Source organism: Neltuma alba, unplaced genomic scaffold, assembly GCF_004799145.2.
Source record: "Neltuma alba isolate B1F8T4 unplaced genomic scaffold, ASM479914v2 tig00008366_pilon, whole genome shotgun sequence".
NCBI classification, from domain to species: domain Eukaryota; kingdom Viridiplantae; phylum Streptophyta; class Magnoliopsida; order Fabales; family Fabaceae; genus Neltuma; species Neltuma alba.
This window is the reverse complement of record NW_021634998.1, coordinates 5166-28243: the sequence shown is the minus strand read 5'-3', so window position 1 is coordinate 28243 and position 23078 is coordinate 5166. Positions and strand designations below refer to the sequence as shown.

Below are 23078 nucleotides of genomic sequence, written 5' to 3'. Positions count from 1 at the left end.
AAAAAGATGGGACTCAATCCAAAAAGAAGGTTTCGGTGTTTATTTGTGAAAAGGATAGAGATTAAATTGACGAATGTGGGGCATGAAGGGATGTTCCTGGAGATGATGAATTTCTGACAATCGGAGTCAGCTCCAGTATCTTCCACTTCCCTCGTGAAGCGCACACACGATCAAGAAATTCGGCAAAACAAACTTTAAAAAGGGGGGGTTTTTTTTTTTAACATAAAAATCCTTTTTTTAATTATGTAAACAAGAACTAAGGTTTAATATTGTACAACACATAAACTAAGTCAACAAAACCACTATAACACAAGAGTTAGCTGTGATAAATCTGCGTAAAATCTGATAAATAAATGAATGGTAAGTTGAGTTTCTAGGAGTTTTTATATTTTACATTAAATATTAAAAATGACGACAACTATATAATTTTTTAATGTAAACTTTGTTTGAATTAATCATTGTCATTTCATGGCTTGTGCTGTTTTTTGTGTGAAACTTAAGCTCATCCATGCGTCTGTATGCACTATGCGCTATGTTAAGTGCTTGCTATACAGGCTATCTATTTTCACATCAATCACTTATTAGAGGCCAGAAATTGTAATTGCTTGAGGCCAAACATAAAAATATAATTGCTCGTGACTTAACCCACCTTGTTTGACACATTTCAACGTGATGTGTACGTCTTTGTCTTTTGAAAGTAGGAGATGCCATGAGACGCATAGACATTATAGGGAAAATTGTTCCAATGTTCCATACAAGACAAAAAGATTTCAATTAAACAGAGATATTTACAGGACTTATATTATGTTTACAAGGAATTTCAAAAGATTATACCATCTAATAAAATAGGCTTTGTTTAAACTGAGGTCCTTATTTTCTTATATACTATTTTCGGTCTTAATTATAAGAGTTAGTTGACTAATTTAAAAAGATTAAATATAGAAATTAGTTTTTTATAATAAATAGGTGTTGTCTTTCATAAAATATTCTTGCTAATCAAATGTATTGGTTAGAACTACTATTGTTAAAAGGACTATCTTGAAAAAAAAATACATAAATATAAGAGACAAAGTAGATTAAAGTCTTATATTTAGGACTAAAATAAAAATCAAACAAGATTTTATATTAAAGACCGAAGGTAGTACTTGATAAGATCTAATGATGAATTCTAGTTCAATAGGTTGGATTCGTTTAAATGATATATTTTTGGGTGTTTTTTTAAAACGAAGAAACAGAAATGGAGACGAATAAACGGAAAAAAAAGTTAAATTTAGGCAACCGTATAAGGTACAAATGGGGGCGGGGAACTACATCTATATATAAAGAAGCAGCATTATTGATGCAGTGCTTTTAGCATTAGAGCTGAGTGTGTGCAAAAGCCAGTCGTATAATTGACATATAATTGCTTCGTGTGGGAAAAAAGACATACATTTCTTATATTCATCAAACCATGTTGACATTTCAACATATGACATTTCCACGATCTCAATGTCTTTAAGAAGTGAGATTTAATGCGATGAACAGAATGGAAAAAGCTATATATATAAAAGATAAAATATTAATGCAAACAAAGATATTTCAAACGCTCATATTAAAAGGAAATATTAAAAAAATTATTTTATGGAAAGCAGGCTTGGCTTGCATTGAAATCCTTAATTTTTTGTATACTTGATAATATAAAGTTGGAAATTCTATTTTAATGTATAAAATACTTTTATGCCATAATAAGTTTATTGTTCACCCTTTTTTTAAAATAGAAACAAAAAAAAAAGAATTGATGAACTACGGAGAATAAAAACATATAATTTCTTATATTCATCAAATCATGTTGACTTGTCAACTTGATATATGACATCTCAACGATTTTAACATCTTTTGTAAGTGAAATTTAATACTATGCATAAGATGGAATTGACATGAAATGGGAAAATCTCTCTATATGTGAAAAAATCACAAGGAAATTTACAAATATATTTTAAAGATTCACGTTAAAAAAATATTTTTAGAGTTTACATGGTGAAAACTAGGCTTGGCTTGAATTGAAATTCTTGTTTTATTCTATTTGAATGCATAAAATTCTTTTCTATGATTGAAAAAAATGGAAGCAAAGAATAGAATTGAGGAAGCAGACAAGATTCGGATTTAATCAACCATGTAGAAGACTCAAATTTAATTTACAAAACCAGAGGACCGTTATAATAGATAATCAAAGTGTTGTTGATAAAGTAGGTGGGAAAGCAACGTCCATCACATAGAAGTGTTGTTGATAATTAAATTGGGTCTACAAATAGTAGTTACTGCCTCCTGTACTTAATAAAAAGCTAGTTTAACATTTAATTTGGTCCTAAATATAAAATTTCAGTTCACTTTATCTCTCATATTTATTTATTTTTTTCAAAATAATTCTTGTACACATATTAAGATTCTTTCAAATAATAATTCTAACTAATACATATGATTAGCAAGGTATTTATGAAGGACAACACTATTTATTATAAATAATTAACTTAACAAATTTTTTTAATCTGCTCAAATTAATCAACTAACTTTTATATTAAATTAATTACAGGAGGTAGTATTGTATTATATTGATGCCCTCACAACAGTCATCAACATGGGAGTGATGAATGAAGAAGATGAAGTCATTTGCTTGTGTTCTGGCAATAACACTCCTCTTGCTTGTCATCTTCTTTCTGCAGATTCCAGACCCGGTACCACTACTTCTCCTCCTTCCTTTCTTCATTCCTATCATTTTCACTCAATTAAGCCCTGTACGTACGTATTAATTTATGTATATTTTGCTAAGTGAAGGAACGAAACCTTCGCAGCCTGTATCCCACCGTACGTCCGCCCCCAGCAGTACGTCCCCCCCGGAGGATCCAGCCCTCCCTACTGCCCTCCCTCGGCATACGGCTGCCGTCCCTCAAAACCATACTTATGAAACATAAGTCATAACTAGTTTTAAGGTTTTGCGGTAATTTTGGTTTAGATTATACTCCAGTTTTTCATATAAGTGTTTGTTTGATTTTTATTTTGATCCTAAATATAAGATCTTAATCCACTTCGTTTTTCATATTTATTTATTTTTTCTCAAAGTAATCTTGTAATGATAGTAATTTTAGTTAATACACTTGATTAGCAAAGATAATTTAAGAAAGATAATACATTTATTACAAATGATTTGCATGTGTCAAATTTATTTAATTATATGCAAAAGACTACATCTAACTTTATTTTGATGTGTCCTTTCCCTCATAGTCATTTAGGTATAAATATTGAAAATCCTATTTATATGGGTGACAAACATGGCTGGTCTAGTTATAGTCAAGACTTGTCATTTCCAAATAAATTGTTATCATTTTTAATTAATGCACTTATTATTTCCCATTATAGTGTTATATATCAGGAAAAAACACATTATTAATATCAAATTTAAACTTGTCATTTTCTAATCAAGACATGTTATTTTTAAATAAATTATTGTCATTTTGATTAATGTACATGTTATTTTCTGTTATGCATCAGGAAAAATTACTTTGTTAATATCAAATTTAGTCTTATTATTTTTCAATTAAAACTTGCTATTCCCAGATAAATTGTTGTCATGGGATGGAGCTACAGTAAAATAGTCAACTTATATTTTTGTTTACATTATAAGATTAAAAAGTTATTGGTGACCCAATGATCATCTTTCTTTTTACTAGTCCAAATGACCAAGGGATAGTGGAATCAAATCCCACTCCTACTCCCACCACTTTCTTTAAATATTCTTATATGGCCAAAAAAAATCTGTGACAAAAAAAAATTCCACCGGCAGTCACCACTCACCACACTAGCACCAACAATGGGTTGAGCCCTTTTTAAAAAAAAAAACAAAAAAGAACATTTTGTCATTTCATTGAATTTCAAAATTCCAATTTGAGAATAACTTCTTTCTCTGTCATTTAAAATCCTTAGCTTCTCAAATTGAAATATCATATATTTAGTTTTCTTTATTTGTCATTTTCCCTTTAAATTAAATCACAATTTTTGTCTGTTTTTCCGAAAAATACAAACAGAATATGAATGAATAAGTTATAAGATTCAAATATAAATAACCATAGGAAGATCCAGATGGGAAAAAAATTATAAAAACCAGCATAATTTCTTTTAACATTAATCAGAGTCTGTGCAAATGCCAATCTGATGATCTAATGACTAATAATTATAACTGCATCACACCAAAAGGAAAAATTTCCCTCAATATAACAAGTCACACAACAGATCTCATAAGATCTTGTGTGCATGCGATCACCGACGATACATTCAAAGTTTTTACACAGTTTATCTATAATTAACATAAACACATGCTGGAATTTTATACAATTTATCCAAAACTAAATTCACGCAGGCAACTAGCTAGCCTAGAGATAGAATATATAATATCAATATCATTCAAATAGTTCTAAAAAGCCAGGTAGGGCACTCTGACACAGATAAACTTACGAAAAATATTATTCTTTCTGGTCCTAAATATAAAACTTATTCTGTAGTGTAAAACCCATTCTATAGTGTAATTATACTACAGAATGGGTCTTATATTTATGACCGGAAATTTACATTACAAAATGGGTTTATATTTAGAACCGGATGGAGTACAATCTTTTTCTCCCCTCCTCTGTATGTACATTCTCTGAATCTTCAACTCTATTTTGATGGAACTGAATATGTTTTAAACGACGTCATTTTAGATATGTCATCTTGTCGGTCAATTTTCTCATTCAATCTCAGCTGTCTATATAATTTCATATATTATATATATTTTATCAATTTCCCCTGCAATTCAGTCGTTCTTCTTTCGCGCATTGGTCCATTCTTTCTTCTTCTTTCGTTCTAGTCACGCGACGCTTATTCCTTTTTCGCTGAACAATCATCAACTTTAATTGGATTTGGGGTTAATTGTGCTCTCAATTTTTCTCTACTTCCCAAATATTTTTTTCTTGATTTTTTAAAATAATTCTACGTAAAATAAATGCAATTTAATTTGATTTCGTATAAACAAAAAATATTGTTGTTCCATTTTTTAATAATTTTTCAAGCAAAAAGTATTTTAAATTAGTGCAAGTTTTCCCTTAAAATTTTAGATATAATTTTTTTGAAAAATTAAAAAAAATTGGAAACTGCATTATCATATCATTTAGAAATGGAATTTATTGCTATGACCGAGATGGATCGGAATTGACACAAAATGAAAAATTGCTTGTTTGCTAAACAAAATGAAATGAAAAATTACTCAATTAAACAAAGTTATTTTCGAGACGTTGAAAAAGGAATATTAAAAATCATATTATTAAAACTAGGCTCAGCTTTTTTGACCTTGAGGTAGGCTTAGCTTAAATATCGATCAAATCCTTATTTCTTATATATTTGATTTTATCTAATAATAAATATCTTGATTTAAATGATACTAAGGTCCTATTATAAGACCCAATTTGATTTTATTTGGTCCTAATGATAAGACCCAATCATTTTTTCTTTATTTATGTATTTTTTTCAACATAATCCTTCTATAATGAAGTTTAGCAATATCTTAATTAGCAAGATATTTAGGAATGATAACACTTATTATTAAATAAAACTTAACTTTAATCTCCTCAAATAAGTCAATTGGGTATAATTACGGAAGTACTTTTATTTTTCTTTTTTAAAAAGAAAGAGAAGTAAAGAAGAATGAAATTTAAAAAAAAATCTATAAAGATCAGCACCATGATCAAGACACGGCATTTTACGTCAGCATCTGTTTAGTGATAGGAGAACTAATACAATAAATATGAGAAATTTAATCTAATTAATGTCCAAATAAATGTATGCACACACATCGATTAACTCTTAAGTAATTCACCCATTTGATATTAACGGGATGATGAGATATGGATCAATCTAATGCAAACGTTTTAATTTCCGCAGCTCACATGACGGCACATGCATTCTTGGGTCGTAAGGGTCGAATGAGGATGCATGAAGCAGGTGATTTGTTTTATTTACTAAAAATAATGATAACAAAAAATTCAGAAGTTATTTTCTAATTAAGCACAAGTGTTGAAATTAAATGTTGATGTTTAAAAACATCCTTCGCAATCAAACTCGATATATCTGAGACAATGATTCTGATGCCTTTATCATGAAAAATTAGCAAATTTATTTTGTAAGAAATAATTTCAACTGCTCAAAAAATCAAACTTCCTAAAGATTTAATTTGATTTTAAATATAAGATCTTAATTCACCTTGTCTCTCATTTTGCTCTCAAAATATCTTTATTGATTGTAAAAGGTTCCCATCAAAAGATAATTCTAATAATCTAATAAACATGATAATTTAAAAGGATGAATACATATTTGTGACAAAAAACCTTCTCAACTAATTCTGTTAATATTTCCAAATCATGTGTTCATGTTTTCTTTTTAATTCCCTCCGCCTCTGTATGTGCATTCTTTGAAACTTCAACGGAGCCAAACTGAAAGCGACATGTGTTTTAAAATGTACATCAGTCCGTGACTAAGCACGTGATCGTGTCGCGGTGGGAAAACAATCTGTCATTCGCAATTGACAGGGTACGATGGAGGAAGCCAATAAAAATAAAATATATGGAAGAAGAAAGACTCAATTTAGGTTCCTGCACCGGAAGAATCTGAAAGAAGATAATAAAATGAAAGGTGTTGTTGATAATTAATGGGTGCCTACAAACAGAGGTTGTTATATTTATCGTTTTCATTTATACATATATTCGGTTTAATTTATATATAATTCCGAGGGCAGGACGGAAACTTTCGCAGTCGTACGTAGCAACTCCATTCCCAAAGCACCCCCGGAGGAAACTGATGTCGCACAAAGCCATAGTTACATTATGAAACATAAAATGGAAATGAATAAGTGAAAAAAAAAAAGTAAATTTAAATAACCGTATAAGGTACAAATAGGCCAAAAAAAAGGGGAATGTATGTGTGTGTATGTACTATCCGGTCCTAATTATAAGAGCCAGTTGATTAATTTGAGGAGATTAAGAAAGTAAGTTGAGTTAGTTATTTGTCCTAAATAAGTGTTGTCTTTTCTAAAATATCCTTGATAATCAAGTGTATTAACTAGAACTATAATTATTAGAAGGACTGTATTGGAAAAAAATTGAGTAAATATGAGAGACAAAGTGGATTAGGGTCTTATATTTAGGACCAAACTAAAAGTCAAATAGGGTCTTATATTAAGGATCGGAGGTAGTATATAACAAGCAGCATTATTAATATTGATGCAGTGCTTTTAGCATTAGAGCTGAGTGTGTGCAAATGCCAGTCCTATAATTTAACTAACTACTATAATTGCTTCATGTGAGAAAAAAAGACGTACATTTCTTATTTTCATCAAACCATGTTGACATTTCAGCATATGACATTTCCACGATGTCAATGTCTTTTATAAGTGAGATTTAGGAGGTGTTTGGATAACTCTAAAACTGTTTTTTAACACTTTTGTATAAATTAAGGCAAACTCTTTCGTATATTTATTTTGTATACTATAAAAATATCTTTAAAATCATGATTTTGTTTCTATTCAAACACTCTTTTAATGCGATGAACAGAATGGAAAAAAGCTATATATATACATGATAAAATATTAATGCAAACAAAGATATTTCAAACGCTCATGTTAAAAAGAAATATTAAAAAATTATTTTCTGCAAAGCAGGCTTGGCTTGAATTGAAATCCTTCATTTTTTGTATACATAGTTGATAAGATATAATTGGAAATTCTTTTTGAGTGTATAAAATACTTTTATGTCATAATAAGTTTATTGTTTGCCCCTTTTTTAAATAGAAACCAAAAAAAATTGATGAAGTACGGACAATCGAAACATATAATTTCTTGTATTCATCAAATCATGTTGACTTGTCAACATGATATGTGACATCTCAACGATTTTAATATCTTTTGGAAGTGGAATTTAATACGATGAATAAGATGAAATTAACATGAAATGGAAAAATCTCTCTATATGTGAAAAAAAATCATGTGGAAATTTACAAATATATTTTAAAGATTCGCGTTAAAAAAATATTTTTAAAAATTACATGGTGAGAACTAGGCTTGGCTTGAATTAAAATCTTTTTTTTTTTGTATTTTTTTGTATACTTGATTAGATGTAATAGAAAATTCTATATGGATGTATAAATTTTTTTTTCTATGATAGGTTTATTGCTTGCATTATTTCAAAAAACAGAGAAGCGAAGAATAGAATTGAAGAATTAAAGAAGATTCACATTTAATCAACCATATAGAAGACCCAATTACTCAAATTTAATTTACCCAACAAGAGGACCATTAGAATAGATAATTAAAGTCTTGTTGATAACGTCGGCGTGAAAGCAATGTCCACCACATAGAAGTGTTGTTGATAATTAAAGTGAGTCTATATAAATAGTACTATCTCCGATCCTTAATATAAGAACTAGTTGACTAATTTGAATAGATCAAAAAAGTTTGTTCAGTTAGTTATTTATAATAAATAGATGTTGTTTTCCTTAAAATAGTCTTACTAATTATGTGTATTGGCTAGTGCTATCATTTGATGAAATCTTTAATATATACAAATACTATAAGGACTACTCTAAAAAAATAGATAAATATGAAAGATAAAATATATTAAAGTCTTATATTTAAAGTCAAATTAAAAATTAAACTAACTTTTATACACTTCCGGTAATAAAAATAAAACATTTATACACATATGTATACGGATTTTATATTTAAGATCGAAGGAGTACTAAAAACTGGATATGGCATGATATTATATTGATGCCCTCACAACAGTCGTGAGCATGGGAGTAATGAATGAAAAAGATGAACTCCTCCGTTTGTGTCCTGACAATAGCACTCCTCCCCCTCGCCATCCTCCGACATAAGTCCTTGACTAGGAACAGTGACTGATTAACAACTTGGTGGCTAAGGAACAAACAACGCGTTTTAGAATCTGACATAAGTCCTTGACTAAGCACGTAATCGCGCCGGGATAGGAAAATCGAAACTGACGGGGCGGGGGAAACCAATTTCCACCACACAGGACAATTAAGATATATACAGAGCGTTAGAGCTAGCAAGAAGTGAATGATCAGCTTTTTTATAATTGGTTAATAAAATAAAATATATAGAAGAAGAAAGACTCGATTTGGGTTGACGAAGAAGAAGAATATAATTATTGAAATAATTAAAATGAGTCTATAAATAGCGATTATTATATCGATGCCCTCACAAGCCACAGCAAGGGAGTGATGAAGATGATGAAGCCATTTGCTTCTGTTCTGGCAATAACACTCCTCCTCCTCGCCATCCTCTGCAACCACATGGCTTCTGCAGATTTCAAACTCGGTACCATCCCCTACTTCTCTTCCTTTCTTCATTCCTATCGTTTTCCCTCAATTAAGCCATGTACGTATGTATATAAGTTGTGCATATAATATATCGATTAATTTATGTATATATTATTGTGTGCAGGACGGAAACTTTCGCAGGCGCCGGTGTATCCCAAACCCAAACCGTACGTTCTCCCCCAGCCCTACTGCCCTCCCTCGCCACACGGCTGCCGTCCCTCAAAACCATAGTTATGTTTCATAAGTCATAACTAGTTTCAAGGTTTCGCTTTAATTCTGGTTTAGATCATATATATGGTATATGTGTCCTCAGCTTATGGCGTCCAGAAGGGAGTTCACTACCCTACACACACGCGTACGTTCTTCTCAGTCTAAATAAACCTTGGGATATATGTTCTCTTAGTTTGTGTAGTCAAGAGTCCTTGATGGGAATTTAAATACTATTTTCCGTCTTTAATATAAGATTTTATTTAACTTTTATTATGATTTTAAATATAAGACGTCAATCTACTTTATCTCTCATATTTATCTTTTTTTCCTAAGATAGTCCATTCATAATGATAGTTATAGATAACAAACTTGATTAGTAAGGATATTTTGAAAAAAATAACACATATTCATTACAAATAACTAATTTAACTAAATTTTTTAATCTCCTTAAATTAGTTAACTCGGTCTTATAATTAGGACCAGAGGTAAATTTTTTTCCCTACAGCTGAACAGAAGGGTTTAATAAGATGGAAAAATCAAGACCGCATGGTCCATTCAGGAGGTTAATTATAATTTACAACAGAACATAGTTTATCTGAGCGGCAACGTCATCCAAAACCAGCTTTTCTTTCCTCATTAATGAAAAGGTATGGTTATACTGCCACTTTTAAAGCCCATACCAAAATTATATCCTTATTCGCCGCGAGCTAAGGGATTTCGTGAAAATCATCATATATGTGATTATATATATGTATGCACGTACATATATTCCACTCCCAAAGCGCAAACCAGAATCTATATATAATCAACTAGGTACTCCGAGGTTTCTAGATCATGTATTATAGGCATATACTCCTCGGATCCCAAATATAAAAATTATTTATGGAGTTGGTCTGGATTCTAAATATGAAATCTTAATTCATTCCATGTTGAATATTTATTCTTTTTTATCTAACTTATATACTGATATATTCTTGAGTTACATATATATATATATATATATATATATATATAGGCATTTTAAGAAGATCGTATCATGCCACATTTGTTAGAATTAAATAATTTAGTTATCTTTCTTGACCTACCGAAATTAATTAAGTAATTCTTACATAAAAGACTCAAGAAATACTATCCTGGGTTATTAATATAAGAATTACTTAACTAATTCAACCAGATCAATGATGCTAGAGGATAGATAAATTAGTTAACTTCAACAAATGTGACCCTGTATAAATTACTACTCCTAGCTTATTATATACTAGCACTGGTATTTAATATAAGAGAATTAGTTGAAAATTTGATTTGGTTATAGATATAAAATATCAATATCTATTTTGTCTATTAAATTTATAATGTTTTCTTTAAAATATTCTTATCGACTGGAAGGGTTGCTAAGAAATAATTCTAATGCACATGATTAAAAATAGTAGTTTAAGAAAGTCAACATATATTTATTATAATTAACTAGCTTAAATAATTTTCTTAATCTCTTTAAATTAGTTTTATAGTTTTCAAATTAAAAATCAAAGGTAGTACTTATTTTCTTTATTATTTATTATTCTCTTGAAAGACTCTTGGTTAAATTTAGAAATACGATAAGACGGGGTGACATGTAATTTTAATAATATTTTTTGTTTGCAATGGGCATCTGGCACCGTTTGAGGGGGGCAAAAACTTGCATGCACAAACGCTATAAATTGAAACAATAATCTATGTTTTAGATGTTCACAGTGAAAAACATCATTATTAAAGTTACACCTCAGCCTAATAAAGTATGATGGAGAAATTTGGCATTTAAAAGATCAACCATTAAATGAGGCAGAATATGAAGAATAAAATTTCATTTTGCTACAAATATAACTTAATATACATTCAATGTTTGGATCAAAACCATGAGTCCTGAGTCCATGATGGAAACTAAAATATATTTAAAATCTGACAAATTCATTGAGCACGTATATCAGACAGAATTTCTATCCAACAGCAAAACAAAAGCTTTCAACTAGATGGAGAAATCAAGATCCCATTTAGGAGCTCATATCACAACAGAACACAATTGGAGCAGCAGAGACCAGAATCTATACATATGCACCGAGATAATCCAAGTTTTATCAGATCATATAACATCATCATATATATATAGGTAATTAATTAAAGGTAGATAAGCAACAACCAAGTTTTTCCTTTTAATTTTCAGGGAAAAATGTGGTCACATGGAGGGATGGTCAGGTTTAAAGCTCAAATTACTAATCCATATCCGCCCATCAACCAAACTAATTAAGGTTTTTTCACGGGGAAAAAAAATTCATATCCATACATACATACACCAATTTTGAACTCAAAATCATGATCCTCTGACCACTTTAGAAGCTTTTAACCCCCCTTAATTAATTAGCTTCAACATCTCATCAGTTGGGCTTTTCTGCAATGAACAACTTAACAAATAAAATGTCAAAACTATTCACACCTCTGAAACAGAAGCTTGCCAGACCTAAGTGAACCGTATTCTGAAACAGAGCCACAACAAGAACGTTAGAAAATTTTAAAGATAACATATTAATGCTCTTCAGTAAAATATTGAGCATAGTAATTTCCTTGTTCCCAGCGGTACTTCAATCTTAGAGTGGTGGACCAGACCCCGTTGAATTCTAAGAAAGAAGCTACGTTAGTCCAAAGTCTCCAAAGTACTTCTTACTACATAAGCATGTGAAATTCTTACGTGAACCCGGGGACCACTTCATTTCTGATCTATCCAATTAAATGCAACCAACTCATAGATATTCAGTCTTACATGGCATGACAATCGAAGAAATAATCTATGTGGGTCCCACCAATTTTTATTTAACAATTTCTCTTTCCATCAATTAATTTCTCTCCCTTCCTCCATTTTCACTTCGAATTATGGCCTTTTTATCTTCCATCAAAGCATGACACCGTTTTGTCCGACTTGGCAGCTTTACAGTTTTTTTTGGGAAAAAGAACAAAGCTCTACAGTTAATTTCAAACTGTAAATTTGGGATTTTCTTAATATATTATTACCTCTAATTCTTAAGAATTAGTCTGGTTTTTAATTTAATTTTAAATCTTTATTTATTTTTTTAACATAGTCTTTACAGTAGCTGTTTTATCCAATGTTAAAGGTAATACACTTGTTTAATAATAGTATTTTAGGAAAGATAACACTTATTTATTACAAATAATCAATTTAACAAATTTTATTAATTTACTCAAATTAGTCAACTAACTTTTATATTAAGATTAGACGTAGTATTATGTATATGAAATTTGTTTACCTCAATTAGTTATATCAATTGAAATAAACAATATATGTGTGATATATATACTATAACTAAATTCATCTCAATCCCATGTTCACTATTTTAATTATATCTATCAAAATTTTTAAATTTGCATGGATCAATAATTTTAGATACTAACTTTTATATTAGATTAAAACATATATTTAGCCTTTTATTTTTATATAAAGTTTCTGATCTCTTAACTTTAAAAATATATTTTTAGTCTTTTAACTTTTAAAATTTTTAGTCTTAAATGATGAGTTTCTATAACAATTATAATTATTTTGAAAATTAAACTTAATATATTAGCTTTTAACAATATTTTATTAACATTCAAGATCTCAATATTATTATTTTTTTGTTAACAGCTTTAGGATAAAAAGACTAAAAGTATACTTTTTAAAGTCAAGAAATTAAATTAAAATCTTATATAAAATTAAAAGACTAAAAATATGTTTTAGCCTTCATATTATTATATGAGTTAAACTGTATTTAGTACCTTAAAATATTTTGTTAAGTGTATCGAGCATTCTAAATTATTTTTTAGCACATCAAGTACTTTCAATTGCATTAAAAATACTTTAAAGTACTAAAAAAATAATTTAAATTGCGTCAAATTCAAATTCTTTGGATTGCCCTAATTTTTCATAACAACTTGTATATTATGCTAAGTGTCAAATTGCATAAAAAATATTTTAATGCATTAAATATACTTAAAAATATATTTTAGGATGCTGATATATTTTAAAAGACAAAATTTAGGTCTAGACTTATATTCATTAGATCTATTTCTCCAGTAAAATTGCAATGCATGGGTTTTCCATTAATAAAAATTGATTAGGAATAAAAATTTAAAATTCTGGTAAACCAAGCAAATTCACTTACTTTTTAACGGTAGAGCTTTCAAGCTACGGGTACTGAGCTTCGATGGAAGAGGAAGAAGGGCATTGTTGGAAGCGAAAGTCGGATGAAGAGGGAGAAATTAACTGATGGAGAGAGCTTGTTAAATATAAAAATTTGTTGGACCCACTGGTTATTATTTTTCTAATTGTGATGCCATGTAAGAGTGAAGTTATGTGAGCTGGCTTTTTTTTATTGGATAGACGACAAATTATGTGGTGCGTCAGGTCCACGTAAGAATTTCTCGTATAACTCCTGAAAAATACGTGAAATTAAATATCAGTAAACGTGGGATTCCATCACCCGTCCTTAAAATGAATCACATATTGTTAGCCAAGGTTTTAATGCTAAGAATACGATTGTAATTAATATAACTAGTCGCCTCGTACATCAATTGACTAAGCACAGTGACAGATTAACGACTTGGTGGCTGAGGGACCAAATGGAAAACGCGTTTTAAAATCTACATCAGCCCTTGACCGTACTAGGCACATGATCGTGTCGGGATGGCAAAATCGAGATTGACGGGGTCGAGGAAACCAATTTCCCCCACACAAGACCATCAAGATATATACAGAGCATTAGAGCTAACAAGAAGTGAATGATTTGCTTTTTTTTATTTATAATAATTATTACTACAATCAAATTATTATTATATTTTTTTACATTTTATTACTAGTGATTATTAATATTGTATTTTATCATTTTTAATTAAATTATATTATTTTAATATGACTGGTTTGATTCAAGTTGATTCGGTTCGACTAACTGACTCCTAAATTAGTGGTTTAACGATTTAGTGTCTGATCTGATTTTTTTTTTTTCTAGATAAAGCTATCAATGCAAGAAGTGAATGATTTGTGTTTTTTTATAATTGGTTAATAAAATAAAATATATAGAAGAAGAAAGACTCGATTTGGGCTGACGAAGAAGAAGAATATAATTATTAAAAAAAAAAAAGTGCTGTGGATAATTATAACGAGTCTATAAATAGCGGTTATTATATTGATGGCCTCACAACACACAGCATGGGAGTGATGAAGAAGATGAAGCCATTTGCTTCTGTTCTGGCAATAGCACTCCTCCTCCTCACCATTCTCTGCAACCACATGGCTTCTGCAGATTTCAAACTCGGTACCATCCACTACTTCTCTTCCTTCCTTCATTTCACTCAATTAAGCCATGTACGTACGTTGTACATATAATATTTCGATTAATTTACGCATATATTATTGTGTACAGGACGGAAACTTTCGCAGACGCCATATCCCACACCTCCCGGTGGATACGGCCCCCCCGGCGGCTACGGCCCTCCCGGTGGATACGGCCCTCCCTACTGCCCTCCCTCGTCATATGGCTGCCGTCCCTCAAAACCATAGTTATGTTTCATAAGTCATAACTAGTTTTAAGGTTTTGCTGCAATTCTGGTTTGGCTCACGTATCCTAAACTTTATGGTGGCCAGAAGGTAGTTCAGTACCATATACATAGACACACACACACCCCCATCTCAGTGTCCAAATAAACCTTCTGGGATATATGCGTCAGAAGTTAGTTCAGTACCATATATTGGTCTGTGTATTCCAAGCTTCTGTACCGTACCCATCCAAGAGCTTAATTATACCACTTTCAGTCCTAATTATAAAATTTTATTTGTAGACTATAAATAAGATCTTATACTTAAGATCAGAGATAGTGATTTACAACAGAACATATTTTATCTGAGCAGCAACGCCGTCCAAAACTAGCTTTTCTTTTCTTATTAATCAAAAAGTATGATTATACTGCCACTATTAAAGCCCATAACAAAATGGAATCCTTATTATTGGGAGAATTAGAACCAAGAACCTAGAAAAAATAAAATTTATTTTAAAGGATCATAAAAATCATAATTATTTAAAAAGACCAAAAATTAAAATACTATTTGAAAAGGACCATAATTATTTTAAATAGCCCATAACTAGACTTCCGATGTTCTCTGTTACCGCATCTCAGATTTTTTTCGTTATAATCTCAATTATTGGACAATTAGTGAGTTTTCTTGTTTCCCAACAATCGTCGCATTCCCACTCTACACAGAATTGAAAAATCACTGAAACTTATTGATGATAAAGTCTTTTCAACATCTGTGAATTCCTGTAATCCATTCGTATATTTGTAGTTATTTTTTTATAGTCTGACCTTAAGATATCGGCATTTTCTCGATTGATTATGGAGATGTTTGGCAAGATGAAAAATACTTTTTAAAAGCACTTTTCTGCAAAACGAGACAGACTCTTCCACATATTTATTTTATATGCTGTAAAAGCACTTTTAAAACTATGATATGATTTTTATCCAAACACCGCCTATATATATATATATATGTTTTAGCAACTTATCCTCATTTTATTCATCCACTTTCATTATTGTATGGCTATATCAAAAATCAACAGGCGATGGACAATTTAGCAGCAGAGTCTGCACCGTTGGACTTAGGACTGTGAGTGACAAATGGTTTTGGATGTTATCACTTGCAATAGGGAAAGTTGAAGATCTTCCTAGAATAATGTTATTAATAATTGCAAATTCTTAGTATGAATAACAGAAAGAATTGTGTACATAGAGCCTGGTTAAGGACGCTCCGACTTGCTTAAAAACTTATGGAGAAAAAGCAATTACATTATTTTGAAATAAATGCCTAACAACTTAATTAAATAAAAGGGGAGGAAAGCAATAACTACTACTATATCAAGGCAGAAAAATCGTGAAGAGAGATGAATGTCGAACTGGGGTAATTTGGTATTCTAGGATCAATATTTTAAATTTTGGTCCTTTTAAATAATTCTAATTTTTATGATTCCTTTTATTAAATATTTTTTTCTATAGGTCCTCTATTCTAATTCTCCCCTTATTATTTGCAGCGAGCTAAGCAAGGGATTTCATGAAAATCATCATCATATATATATATATCTGCATATATGTTTGGATGTATATTTCCACTCCCAAAGCGCAAACCAGAATCTATATACTCCAAGGTTTCTAGATCATAGTGCATATCTGCCACCTGCAGTATCTCGAACTCTCCATTCTCACCGAACCTCATGCTTCTGCGTCTCTTTTGGGTTAGATTGTTTTCGGAAGCGCATAAAAGGAATAATACACTATCAATGCCCAACGTCGTCTTCTTCCTGGTGTTCTTAATATCAGAACCGCTTCTACTATTCGATCGAAACCTTCTTGGTTAGGTGGTGAGTGTTTATGAATTCATTTAAATGACATATTTTTGTCTTTTTTTCAGAACGAAGAAACAGAAATGGAAATGAATAAGTGAAAAAAAAGGGGTTAAATTTAAGTAACCGTATGAGGTGCAAATAGGAAAAAGAAAAAACTATATATATACATATATGTATATAACACACACACACACACACAACAAGCAGCATTATTGATGCAGTGCTTTTAGCATTAGAGCTGAGTGTGTGCAAATGCCAGTCCTATAATTTGACTAACTAATAATTATAAGTGCTTCATGTGGGGAAAAATACATACATTTCTTATATTCATCAAACAAAGATATTCCAAAGTCAATGTCTTTTAGAAGTGAGATGTAATGCGATGAACAGAATGTTAAAAGGCTATATATATTCGATAAAATATGAATGCAAACAAAGATATTTCAAACGCTCATGTTAAAAAAGAAATATTTAAAAAAATTATTTTATGAAAAGCAGGCTTGGCTTGAATTGAAATCCTTAATTTTTTTCTATACTTGACATGATATAATTGGAAATTCTATTTGAATGTATAAAATACTTTTATGTCATAATAAGTATATTATTTGCCTGTTTTTTCAAATAGAAACGGAAAAAAAAAAAAAAGAATTGATGAAGTACGGACAAGAGAGCATATAATATCTTATATTCATCCAATCATGTTGACTTGTCAACATTTTTTTTTTTACCAGACTTGTTGACTGATATATGAATCTCAACGATTTTAATATCTTTTGGAAGTGGAATTTAATACGATGCATAAGATGGAATTGACATGAAATGGAAAAATCTCTCTATATGTGAAAAAAATCATGTGGAAATTTACAAGTATATTTTAAAGACTCAAGTTTAAAAAATATTTTTAAAAATTACATGGTGAAAACTAGGCTTGGCTTGAATTGAAATTCTTTTTTTTTTTTTGGTATACTTGATTAGAGGTAATAGAAAATTCTATTTGAACGTATAAAATTCTTTTGTATGATAATTTTATTGCTTGCATTTCAAAAAAAAAATGGAAGCAAAGAATTAGAATGGAGGAAGTAGAGAAGATTCGGATTTAATCAACCATATAGAAGACCCAAATTTTACACAACCACAGGGCCATTAGAATAGATAATTAAAGTGCTGTTGACAGCGTCGGTGGGAAAGCAATGTCCACCACATAGAAGGGTTGTTGATAATTAAAATGAATCTATAAATAGTAGTTACCACCTCTGGTTATTAATATAAAAGTTAGTTTGATATTTAATTTGGTCATAAATATAAGAGTCTAATTTATTTTGTCCCTCATATTTATCTATTTTTTTAAAATAATTCTTATAATAGTTGCACATATTAAAAATTTCATTAAATAGTAGTTTTAGCTAATACATATGATTAGTAAGAGTATTCTAAAAAATATAACATCTATTTATTACAAATTACTAACTTAATAAATTTTATTAATGTAGTCAAATTAATCAGCTAGCTCTTATATTAAATTAATTACTAGAAGTAGTATTATATTATATTGATGCCCTCACAACAGTCGTCAGCACGGGAGTGATGAATGAAGCAGACGCAGTCATTTGCTTGTGTGCTGGCAAAAACACTCCTCTTACCATCTTCTGCATCCACCTGGCTTCCGCAGATTTCAAACTTGGTACCACTACTTCTCCTCCTTTCTTCCTTTCTTCATTCCTATCATTTTCAATCAATTAAGCCATGTACGTATGTATTAATTTATGTATATATTGATGACTGGAGGAAGGAAACTTTCACAGACGCCGGTGTATCCCGTACCGTACATCGACCCCCAGCCGTATGTCTCTCCCGGAGGATCCAGCCCTCCCTACTGCCCTTCCTCGGCATACGGCTGCCATCCCTCAAAACCATAGTTATGAAACATAAGTCATAACTAGTTTTAAGGTTTAACGATGCTAGAGCCTAGATAATTTAGTTAACTTCAACAAATGTGACCTTAGATAAATTACCACTCCTGGCTTAATATATTTCCACCAATACTTAATATAAGAGACTTAGTGAATTGGTCATAAATACTACCTCCGGTACTTAATATAAGTCTCCATTTGACTTTTTGTTTGGTCCTAATTATAAGACCCCATCCATTTTGTCTCATATATTATACATTTTTTTCCAAGATAATCCTTCTAATAATGATAGTTCTAGCCAATACACTTAATTAGTAAGGATATTTTAGGAATGACAACACTTATTTATTACAAATAACTAACTTAACTTGCTTCCTTAATCTCCTCAAATAAGTCAACTGGGTCTTATAATTAGGATCGGAGGTAGTATAAGACTTCAATATCAATTCTGTCTCTCAAATTTATAATGATTTCTTCAAAATATCATTATTAATTGTAAGGGTTCCCACTAAGAAATAGTTTTAATGTACATGATTGATCTGAAGGAGATAGTTTAGAAAAGTTAACATATATTTGTTACAATCAACTTAACTAAATTTTTTATTCTCCCTAATTTGGTTATCTAGATCTTATATTAAGGACATGATGTAATATTTATTTTTTTATTATTTATTATGCCCTTGAAAGACTCTTGGTTAAATTTAGAAGCATAATAAAGAACGGTTACTATGTGATTTTAATAAAATAAAATTTTTTGTGATGGCATCTGGCGCCATATGTTTTTTTTTGGGGGGGGGGGGTACATGCACAAACGCTACAAAATGAAACAATGATGTTCACGGTGAAAAACTTCAAGTTACACCGTAGCCCAATAAAGTATGAAGGAGAGAAATTTGGCATTTAAAGAGATCAACCATTAACTAAGGCAAAATATGAAGAATAAAATTGCATTTTGCTACAAATTTAACTTTAATTAATGTCCAATTAATGTTTGGATCAAAACCATGAGACCATGATGGAAACTAAAATATATTTAAAAACCTGACAAATTCATTGAGCTCGTATAGCAGCCAGAATTTCTATCCAACAGCAAAACAAAAGCTTTTAATTAGATGCAAAAATCAAGATCCCATTTACGAGCTCATATCTCAACAGAACATAATTTGTGCAGCAGAGACCATAAATCTATACATATGGACCGAGATAATCCAAGTTTTATCAGATCTATAACATAATCACTTATTTTCAAGAATCTATACATATTAAAGCTCAATAAGCAACCACCAAGTTTTTCCTTTTAATTTTCAGGAAAACATATGGTCACATGGATGAATGGTCAGTTTTGAGGCTCAAATTACTAATCCGTATCGGCGCATCTACCAAACAGATTAAGGTTTTTTCATGAAAAAAAACCATATATCCATACACCACTTTTGAACTCAAAATCATGATCCTCTGACCACTTTAGAAGCTTTTGACGTTCCTTAATTAGCTTCAGCATCTCAGCAGTTGGCCCTTTCTGTAATGAACAACTCAAAAGATAAAATCTCAAAACTGTTCACATCTCCGAAACTGAGGCTTACCAAACCTAAGTGAACCGTATTCTGAAACAGAGTCACAACAAGAACGTCTGAAAATTTTAAAGAGAACATACTAATGCTATTCAGTAAAATATTGAGCCTAGTAATTCGCTCAGCGGTACTTCAATCTTAGAGTGGTGGACTAGACTCCATTGAATTCTAAGAAAGAAGCCCTGTTAGTCCAAAGTCTCCAAAATAGTTTCTACTGTATAAGCATGTATAACTCCCGAAAAAATACGTGAAATTAAATATCAGTAAACATGGGATTTCATCACTCATCCTTAACGTGAATCACATATTGTTAGCCAAGGTTTTAATGCCAAGAAGAAGATTGTAACTAAGATAACCAGTCACCTCGTATATCAATTGACTAAGCACAGAGACAGATTAACAACTTGATGGCTGAGGAACCAAATGGAAGACAACGCGTTTTAAAATCTACACTAGTCCTTGACTAGGCACATGATCGCGTCGGGATGGGAAAATTAAATTGACGGGGTGGAGGAAACCAATTTCCACCACACAAGACCATTAAGATATATATAGAGAGAGAGCTCCAATCGAAAAACTGATGAATTGGGTCAGTGGTCCGGTTTGGTTTGATTATTGAACTGGGTAGGAGTTGACCCGGTCAATCTAGGGTAAACAACTAGTTTGAATGATTATATTGCTATTAGTTTTATTTTGTCTCATTCAGTTCTAAATATCTCAATTAATATATATTTGAATGAATTTTAATGATAATTTTAGTATCAATTATTATTAATTTTAGTTATTGATGAATCATAAAAATTAAAATTCTTAATATTATTGTACTTTGTTATTATTATAATCAAGGGAAAATCCCAAAAAAGTGACTGTTGAATTTCAAAATGACAAATCAGTATTGGTTACTACACTTGTAAAGAAAATGACTACACTTACAAAGCAAATAACAACATATTTTTGTAGTAATTCTTGATTTGTCATTTTGAAATTTAACAGTCACTTTTTTGGGATTTTCCCTATAATCAAACTATTGTTTTATTTTTTTATATTTTTTTATTTGTGATTATTAATGTTATTATATTTTGTCATTTTTAATTAAATTATTTTATTTCAATATGACTGGTTTGATTCCTAGTTGATCCTGTCTATCCAACTGACTTCTGAACTAGTAGTTCAACTGGGTTAGTGTCTGATCTTTTTTGTTTCTTGATAGAGCTAGCAATGCAGAAGTGAATGATTTGCTTTTTTTTTTTTTTTAATAATTGGTTAATAAAATAAAATATATGGAAGAAGAAAGACTCCATTTGGGCTAACGAAGAAGAAGAATATAATTATTCTATAAATAGCGTTTATTATATTGATGCCCTAACAACACACAGCATGGGAGTGATGAAGATGATGAAGCCATTTGCTTCTGTTCTGGCAATAGCACTCCTCCTCCTCACCATTCTCTGCAACCACATGGCTTCTGCAGAGTTGAAACTCGGTACCATCCGCTACTTCTCTTCCTTCCTTCATTTCTATCGTTTTAACCCAACTTATGCATGTACGTACGTTGGTTGTCCGTATAATATTATATATTATTGTGCAGGACGGAAACTTTCGCAGGCGCCGTACCTCCATTCCCCCTGTGCTCCCTATCCATACGGCTGCCCCCCCTCAAAACCACAGTTATGAAACCGAAGTCATAACTAGTTTTAAGGTTTTGCTGTAATTCTGGTTTGGCTCATATGTGTCCTAAGCTTATGGTGTCCAGAAGGTGGTTCCGTACCACATATATATACATATACATATGTGCGTGTGTGTGTATGCACGCACCTTTCTCAGTGCCCAAATAAACCTTCTAGGATATATGTCTCGGAAGGTAGTTCAGTACCATATATCCAGTCTGTGTACTCCAAGCTTCTGTAATGTCCCCACTACCCACTGGCCACTCCTGTATGATTAATGATTGATATGAAAAATAAAATCACATCTGGCTACAAATTTGATGCACTCGTAAAATGTTCGGATCAAGACCCAAGTGTCCTTGATGGGAATTTAAATAATTTTTTTTTCCTACAGCTAAACAGAAGGGTTTAATTAGATGGAAAATCAAGAGAGCGCACGGTCCATCCAGGAGCCTAATTATAATTTATAACAGAACATATTTTATCTCAGCGCAGACTCTAGTTAATGAAAAAGTATGATTATACTGCCACTTTTAAAGCCCATACCAAAATTAAATCTTTTATTATTTGCAGCGAGCTAATTAAGTACGGGATTTCATGAAAATCATCATATATATATATATATATGTTTAATTTGTATGTATATTTCCACTCCCAAAGCGCAAACCAGAATCTACATATAAGTCTAGATCATGTATTATAGTCTTATACTCCTCAGATCTTAGCTATGGAAACTATTTAAAGAGTTATTTATAATTCTGAATATAAAATCTTAATTCATTTTATGGTTAATATTTATTACTTTTAAAATTAATTAATTTAACTTATATCATATTTGTTAGAATTAAATAGTTTATTTTTCTTTTTTGATCTACCAAAAAATTAATTAAATAACTCTTATATTAAATATTT

At 30.6% G+C, this 23078-nt stretch overlaps 1 long non-coding RNA gene across 1 annotated transcript; it reads left to right on the top strand.

The window, feature by feature from the left end:
* The first annotated feature begins 14853 nt into the window (after positions 1 to 14853).
* LOC114753988 (uncharacterized) lies at positions 14854 to 15466 on the top strand. Its single transcript, XR_003741087.1, has 2 exons — positions 14854 to 14939; positions 15048 to 15466. It is a non-coding gene; the product is annotated as an uncharacterized LOC114753988 (long non-coding RNA).
* The last annotated feature ends 7612 nt before the right edge of the window (positions 15467 to 23078 follow it).